This window comes from Triticum urartu, chromosome 4 (genome assembly GCF_003073215.2).
Source record: "Triticum urartu cultivar G1812 chromosome 4, Tu2.1, whole genome shotgun sequence".
NCBI classification, from domain to species: domain Eukaryota; kingdom Viridiplantae; phylum Streptophyta; class Magnoliopsida; order Poales; family Poaceae; genus Triticum; species Triticum urartu.
Window position 1 is genome coordinate 47005260 of NC_053025.1, and position 9256 is coordinate 47014515.

Below are 9256 nucleotides of genomic sequence, written 5' to 3' on the forward strand. Positions count from 1 at the left end.
TCGGTCTTCGGAGTCCCCGTGTCGGGCTGCAGTTCTTTTCTCTCCTCTCAGTCCAGCCCACTAAACCCCCCTCCGACCGGAACCGTTCAATTACGATCGGAGGGCTCCGAAACCCCCCTAACCCTAGCCCCTTATATATATATACACCTTCCCTAGCCCATTTTTGGACAAACCTAGCCTAAACCTACCCCCTACCTCTAGCCAGCCGCAATCCCCACCTCATCCTCGAATTCTGCGCACATCCAGCCTCCCACCGCCACTTGGCGCCGCCGCCGTGCCCCGGACCAATCCGGGCGTGCCACGTCGCCCCTGGCCGTCTCCAGCCACCCCTGCGCCGCCATGTGGCGTCGCCACCTCACCCCAGCGCTCCCCACCGCCGCCGGCCCCGCGAGCCCTGCCGCGGCCCACCTGAGCCCATCTGGGGCCCGGGACAACCCCCGCGTCGCCTCCCGCTCCCTCATCCCCGAGCTCCAGGGGAGGGAGCTCCCGCACCAGGCCCCGTCGGCGTCCTTGCCGGAGCAGCAGCGAGCTCCACCAGGTCGACCCCGTCCCTCTCCTCTTCCTTTTCTCTCTCTTCTCTTTTTCTCTCCCTGACCTCTCTGCGCTTCCCCATGGTCAGCACTGCCACCAGGGCTCCCTCGCCGATGCCCACGACGAACCGCCATTGGATCCGGCCGGAATGGACCCGACGCGACCAGATCCGGCCATCTCCATGTCCCTGCGACCTCCCCGCCGTTGCTGTGCCCTCGCCGGCATGCGCCGTCGCCGCCGTCTTTGCCTTTCAGTTCATGCGGGCACGAGAAGGAAGAGCGCCTCTCGTGTGGTCCCCGCGTGGGCCGATGCGCCCCAAGGCCCAGCTCCCGGCCCAGTCGCCCGACCTGCTGTTTCCACCGCCTTGGGCCAAGGTCCACTGGGTGAGAACCCCGCTGTGCACTGTTGGCCCAGTCCGATTCGGCCCGCCTCTGTTTTTTTTTCAGATCTGCAATTTGTCTATTTTTCCAGAGGAGAGCATTTTTGTAGGAAAGCCCTTGTGGATCATGCATATAATAACTCACAATTGGTGCATCAGATTAAAATGAATTATATATGAAAGTTGCTTAGAATTTTGTCTAGTTTCACAATATCCAACTTTCATGCATGTTTACAATGTTTAAACTGATGTTTGCTTTAATTTGCTCCTATGCCATGTTAAAATGCTTTAATTCATAACTAAATAACCGTAACTCGGATTTTAATAAACTTTATATGTAAATGGGGTAGAATTTTGCCTATTTTAACATGGTGGCATCATCTTGCATGTTTAATAACTATAAAATATGGTTTAGGGCAGAACAGTACCAAAACCTAAATTATGCACATGAGGAGTTTCCAGACTTGTTGTTTGTTGTTCCGGCCTCATTTAAACTTGCCTAGATGGGTAGTTTTCATATGCTTCACCTCTTGCCATGCTAACCAACATTTAATTTTGTTGAACACCTAAACGAGAGAGAACTAAATAAGTCATGTGGTGTTTTCTTCAAAATGCAACTCCGTTGCATAATGAGCTCCACTTAATTTGTAGGATTGTTTGTGCACTTTGCCATGCCATGCCTCATTAAACTGGACACGCATCATACTTGATTGTGCATCATGCCATGTTTATGTGGTGGTTGTTTACTATGTTGTGTGCTTCTTTCCGGTGTTGCTTCTTCGGGTTGGTTCCGGTAACGTCGTGATTGTGAGGACCCGTTCGACTACGTTCGTTTGGCTTCTTCATGGACTCGTTCTTCTTCCTTGCGGGATTTCAGGCAAGATGACCATACCCTCGAAATCACTTCTATCTTTGTTTGCTATATGCTCGCTCTTTTGCTATGCCTATGCTGCGATACCTACCACTTGCTTATCATGCCTCCTATATTGTTGAACCAAGCCTCTAACCCACCTTGTCCTAGCAAACCGTTGTTTGGCTATGTTACCGCTTTGCTCAGCCCCTCTTATAGCGTTGTTAGTTGCAGGTGAAGATTGGAGCTTGTTCCATGTTTGGAACATGTTTACTTGTTGGGATATCACAATATCTCTTATTTAATTAATGCATCTATATACTTGGTAAAGGGTGGAAGGCTCGGCCTTATGCCTGGTGTTTTGTTCCAGTCTTGCCGCCCTAGTTTCCGTCATATCGGTGTTATGTTCCCGGATTTTGCGTTCCTTACGCGGTTGGGTTATAATGGGAACCCCTTGACAGTTCGCCTTGAATAAAACTACTCCAGCAATGCCCAACCTTGGTTTTACCATTTAACAACCTACCACCTTCCCTTGGGTTCTGCAGACTCAAGGGTCATCTTTATTTTAACCCCCCCGGGCCAGTGCTTCTCTAAGTGTTGGTCCGAACCGAGCTGCCTACGGGGCCACCTCGGGGAAACTTGAGGGTTGGTTTTACTCGTAGCTAGTCTCATCTGAGTGTGTCCTAAGAACGAGATATGTGCATCTCCTATCAGGATTTGCCGGCACATTCGGGCGGTGTTGCTGGACTTGTTTCACCATTGTCGAGGATGTCTTGTAACCTGGATGCCGAGCCTGATCGGAATGTCTTGGGAGAAGGAATATCCTTCGTTGACCGTGAGAGCTTGTGATGGGCTAAGTTGGGACTCCCCTGTAGGGATTTGAACTTTCAAAAGCCATGCCCGCGGTTATGGGAAGAAGGGAATTTGTTAACGTCCGGTTGTAGAAAACCTGAAGTTGACCTTAATTAAAATGCATCAACCGCATGTGTAACCGTGATGGTCTCTTTCCGGCGGAGTCCGGGAAGTGAACACGGTGTTGGAGTTATGCTTGATGTAGGTTGTTCTAGGATCACTTCTTGATCATAGTTCCTCGACCGTGCTTTGCCTTCTCTTCTCGCTCTCATTTGCGTATGTTAGCCACCATATATGCTAGTCGCTTGCTGCAGCTCCACCTCATACCTTTTACCTTACCCATAAGCTTAAATAGTCTTGATCGCGAGGGTGCGAGATTGCTGAGTCCCCGTGACTCACAGATACTTCCAAAACCAGCTTGCAGGTGCCGTTGAACCGTGCAGATGACGCAATCAAGCTCAGGAGGAGCTCGATGAAGATCTTGTCCTTTGTGTTGTTTTGATCAAGTTGATCAGTAGTGGAGCCCAGTCGGGACGATCGGGGATCTGTGTAGCTTTTGGGGTAGTCTTCTTTTATTTTGGTTCCGTAGTCGGACCTTGATTGTATTTGGATGATGTAATGCTTTATTCATGTAATTGTGTGATGTGGCGATTGTAAGCCAACTATGTATCTTTTTCCCCTATTGTTTTACATGGGTTGTGTGAAGATTACCTCACTTGCGACATTGCTTTCAATGCGGTTATGCCTCTAAGTCGTGCTTCGACACGTGGGAGATATATCCGCATCGAGGGCGTTACAAGTTGGTAATCAGAGCCTTCCCCGACCTTAGGAGCCCCCCTGCTTGATCGAATAGTTGCCGTTGTTGAGTCTAGAAAATGTTTTGAGTCATTTAGAAATTATATATCGGAGAGTTTAGGAATTCTTTTACTCCCCAGTCCCTTCATCGCTCTGGTAAGGCGTCCTGAAGTAGAGTTTTGGCTTTTCTCTTCTCAAATTTCACTAAATTTTTTTTAGGATCGCGCGGGTATCTTGGAATCGTTCCGATCGATTTGTGACGAGAACATTGTTCTTGGTGCCTCCTGTCATTTAGGGGTTGTGGCAGTGTCCCAGGGAGTTGATCTCCGAGGTGTTGTCGTCACAATTTTATCGTTGCAGTTCTGGAATACCTGAGATTAGTTTTGCCGACATCGAAAATCTCTTTTATGCAGTTGTTGGTGAGATAACCTCGACGCCACCCAGTATTGGGGCGGGAGTTAGGGAGTATTGCCATAACTCGTATAACGGATGCTTTTCGAAGGTTGAGGTAGATGATTTCCGAAGGTTTCTTGGTTATGTGTTGAAGGATGGATACAACTGGATGTAGGATTTGCTAGTTTTGGGTGAGATATTATGCTTCCCCTGTATCCCCAACACCTGATTGCAAATAATCGGAAAATTTCGGGAGTTTATAAGTGGGAATTCAAGTAGCTCCTAGGATATCTTTCCGACAGATGTATGATATGAAATTGGGGTTCGACGTCTAGTGGTCCGCCTATTCACAGTTGGTTTTACAGTGGTCTCGTTGTGTCTTAAAGAGTCCTTGGCTATGCCGACTCGGGGACGCTTCGTATGTCATGTGCACTGCCTTGTACATGATGGTGTTGTACGATCGAGCCCGTGTAGGCCCCACCACGAAAACTTTGGACGAAATCTCTATCATATGTTTATTCCGGCTTATTCTGCAAGCCAATCCTTTGTTTTGTTTCAATTTGTGGTATTCGAGTTGCTTCAAAGTCAAATGTGGATTCCATACCTTTCCTAAATGGTGTTCTTATACTCCGTTGTGAATACTAATCCTTCTTGATAATCGAGATTGTCATGCCAATCCTTTTCACCGGTGTGTTTCTCTTCAAGTGGATCCGATCATTGCAACATCCGCAAGATCAAGTATCAGTTTTTCTCAACGGTGTTTGTTTCATCCGTCCCCAAGTTGCCTTTGTTTTCCCGCCCACCCACGCTTTTTCTTCAAGGAATCTGATGTTTTAATTAAGTATCCTTTATATTCTTGTGAAGTCTCTCCATTCCTTTTCCGTCAATGTTCTTATCCGGTGATTCTCAGGAAGATTCTAATGGAGCTTCAAGTTCGTCATTCTTCATTATTTTCATCTCCAATGAATTCAATTCAAGCTTTGTCAATTATATCCTTTCCTCATTGCAAATACTTTCTCATGCCGGTACACCTCTTAATCATCCATTTCTCGCTATTCAATTCTTCCGGTATGCTCAAGATATCTCGAAGATTCATGTGTTCACTCTGCTTTCGTTCAAGCTTTTTTCGAGGATGTTATCTCATTCAAGCCATTTAATGGGAACCCCTTGACAGTCAGCCTTGAATAAAACTCCTCCAGCAATGCCCAACCTTGGTTTTACCATTTAACAACCTACCACCTTCCCTTGGGTTCTGCAGACTCAAGGGTCATCTTTATTTTACCCCCCCGGGCCAGTGCTTCTCTAAGTGTTGGTCCGAACCGAGCTGCCTGCGGGGCCACCTCGAGGAAAGTTGAGGGTTGGTTTTACTCGTAGCTAGTCTCATCTGAGTGTGCCCTGAGAACGAGATATGTGCAGCTCCTATCGGGATTTGTCAGCACATTCGGGCGGTGTTGCTGGACTTGTTTTACCATTGTCGAGGATGTCTTGTAACCTGGATGCCGAGCCTGATTGGAATGTCTTGGGAGAAGGAATATCCTTCGTTGACCGTGAGAGCTTGTGATGGGCTAAGTTGGGACTCCCCTACAGGGATTTGAACTTTCGAAAGCCGTGCCTGCGGTTATGGGCAGAAGGGAATTTGTTAACGTCTGGTTGTAGAAAATCTGAAGTTGACCTTAATTAAAATGCATCAACCGCGTGTGTAACCGTGATGGTCTCTTTCCGGCGGAGTCCGGGAAGTGAACACGGTGTTGGAGTTATGCTTGACATAGGTTGTTCTAGGATCACTTCTTGATCATAGTTCCTTGGCCGTGCTTTGCCTTCTCTTCTCGCTCTCATTTGCGTATGTTAGCCACCATATATGCTAGTCGCTTGCTGCAGTTCCACCTCATACCTTTTACCTTACCCATAAGCTTAAATAGTCTTGATCGCGAGGGTGCGAGATTGTTGAGTCCCCGTGACACACAGATACTTCCAAAACCAGCTTGCAGGTGCCGTTGAACCGTGTAGATGACATAATCAAGCTTAGGAGGAGCTCGATGAAGATCTTGTCCTGTGTGTTGTTTTGATCCAGTTGATCAGTAGTGGAGCCCAGTTGGGATGATCGGGGATCTGTGTAGCTTTTGGGGTAGTCTTCTTTTATTTTGGTTCCGTAGTCGGACCTTGATTGTATTTGGATGATGTAATGCTTTATTCATGTAATTGTGTGAAGTGGCGATTGTAAGCCAACTATGTATCTTTTTCCCCTATTGTATTACATGGGTTGTGTGATGATTACCTCACTTGCGACATTGCTTTCAATGCGGTTATGCCTCTAAGTCGTGCTTCGACACATGGGAGATATAGCCGCATTGAGGGCGTTACATGTTTATAGACAACTTGCGCCAAAGCTATGTGTATTGGACGACCTGCGCCAAAGCTGTCCATACAGGGCAGATGGTCCTCAAAGCATGGTGTCGATTTCGTAAGTTGTTAAGTTGATTTGTTAAATCTATACAGTGCGGACGACCTACTCTATCTATCTATTTAATGGGTAAGTTGATTTCGTTCTGTTGTCTCACCGGCTTAGAGTGTTGTGCATGCGGTGCTTGTTAGAGCTTTGTCCAAACATGTCATTTCCTGTCATACAAACTGCTTTTGCTCGGAGTTATACATGGATGGAACTTTTATGTGTTCGCAATACATGATAACAGGGGTTACCATTTTGTAGCTCAGGAACACACTTTGGATATAACATCATGGGGACAAAAAAAACATATTACTGGAAAATCAGGTTAAGCAGCACCCTATCTTTTTTTTCTCATGCTATATGGGATGCTTGGAACTTTATTATCATTCTCTGATGTCCTGCCTTTGTTTTCAAATATTGACTGGGATCAAAAAAATTACTTGTCCTTTGTACAGAAGCATATGGGAACCACATTTGAGAAATGCTCTCAACTTTTGGTTGCAAATATTGAAAAGGTGATAAAAATGCAGTGACTTTTTGAATCACAGTGAGGTCATTTGATTTTTGCGGTCTTCTTAGCTTTGATTCATGTTGCTACTAGCAAAAGAAATAACTATTTGTGTTGTAGTTTCCACTGAAAACTTGCACCTATGTAGTTTATTATTGGTACCTGTTTTCTTCATACAACTAGATTAATTTCACATGCTTTCACAAGACAATGTAACTATTTTCTTGTAGTTGTTGTTTACATGGAATCAAGTGAAGACATCAGTGATTTTGCAGTATGGATGAAGCTGTATCCACACACAAAATTTGAATTTCTTGCCTTGAAATATATTTTTGCAGCATGTATTAAACATGGTGTGTCCAAACATAGACGATAAATGAAAACATGTCTTTTGCTTTGACGTTTCGGCATGCAGTAACAGTTTCAAATGATATACTTGTTTTATTATGATCTCTACACAATATTATTAGCTTGAAAATTGAATATGTGCATTTTTTATTTTACACATACAATAAAATTTTGTATAGTATTTGATACATGCATTTGCACGTACACGATTACTAAATCTTGGCATTTTCTTCTAAGTACGAAATCTGTTACAGAGTGCTAAGTCTTGATATTTTGTTTGCCACCTAAGAAGAAAAATGCCACTCCCGGTGATTATGATTCACGATTTTAGTGGTGTTTATTGTTTCGTTGCATGTAAAAGTGATGTGGTGTCTTGCACAGACCTACTGAAGTTTGTCTTCTAATAGCTGATACATGCCTTCTACATTACTCCCTCCGTCCCAAAATAAGTGTCTCAAGCTTAGTACAAATTTGTACTAAAGTTAGTACAAAGTTGAGATATTTATTTTGGGACAGAGGGAGTATATTTTATGCCTTATTTAAGGTTTAATTTCCAATATATTACAGGTACACCTTTGAGTATATGATACTCCATATATAGATTGCTTCCTTAACTGAAGTAGGTGACCAGGATTATTTCATTCTAGAAAAGGTAAAAGGAAGATGCATGATACCTCTCTCAATACCATGGTTCATGGCAGATCAGCGGCACTATTATGTGTTTGCTGCGTTTGAACCGAACCAATAATGTGGTACAATATCTACTGTTTCCTTTATCTGAACCGAAACAATAGTTTTTAAAATCATAATTATATTTCCTTAGATATGCAGGTTGACTATTCTGAAGTTGATGGGTTTGTGCTACAAACTGAACTAATTCCTCTTTGCCTTTGTAATATGGAGGTTTTGTGTGTGTGTGTGTGTGGGGGGGGGTGAGTTTGTACTATGGAGTTGGGCACTGAACTTTCGTGCAAATGAGGCACAAGATAGATCACATGTGTGCACGGTATTTGAGATGCAGGCCCTTTATTTTTATTTACAATTGGGACATATTCAACATACCAAGGCTCACCAAATATTACCCGGGGCAATACCAGTAAGCAACACACAAATCTAGATAATAGGTCCTGATAGGCAAACCATATGCTTCATGACAAAACTGTGAACCAATGGCACAATAGTCATATTAGCATGTTGTATCTTTCTTCTTTTCCCCCAATGAGCTTGTTCATGCTTCAGGACAATTGGACATGGCATATATCTTTGCCTTCTCCTGATGTACAAGTCATTTAAGATCATAGTCGTTTTGTACTCAGGTTACATTATATGAGATTAAGTATATGACAATGTGTTTTTTTTCTGCTGGCATATTCATGCTTTTGGATGCATTGATTTAACCAAAGGAGTGTTGTGTTTTCCAATACGTTTTTTCATCAATGGGATTTAAAAGGACAAAATGTTATTAAACATGTGTATATTTTGCATTCATAATTTTGAAGAACAGACATCAGCAGCCTAGGAACAATGAGAATGACCATCCTTGACTTCGCCAAAAAACATGCTTAGGTACATTAACAATGTATATTTTTCTTATTATAGTTTTCCTTAAACTTAATCATAGTATACGTTCGTTTGAAATAGTTTTTGACTGCTATTACATGACTATCTTTTCAATGCACGTGAATTGTCACGTGCAGGCTTACTATTTAATCTGTGGACACTTCCTGTAGAAAATAAAAAAACTAACTAAACTCGCAAATGGTTACTGCCTACTACGGGAAGCATGAACTCAAAGGTGGATATGTATAGATCAAGATGGCTGATACTTTTTCTTCCGGCTTACCACGCGAATTTAGTTCAGATAAGACTACGAGTTCTTATGTAATATTATTATTTTATCTCAATGCAAGTTATTGGTTCAGGATTCTTTTTTGTTTTTCCCATTCTTTGTTTTCACGCAATGCCTCCATGGAGTTCATCGCCTACTACTTGCTGCCTACACTCACACACATATATATGATCTACCCCATCCTTCTGTGTACTTCCCCCTACTGTGGCAATAGCACCTCCAGTAGTTGTAGTTCTCTGCTAGGTGGCCTTTTTATCTTCATCTTTTCCATGGATTTACGGCCCTGACAGTCCAGGTTCCTCCTA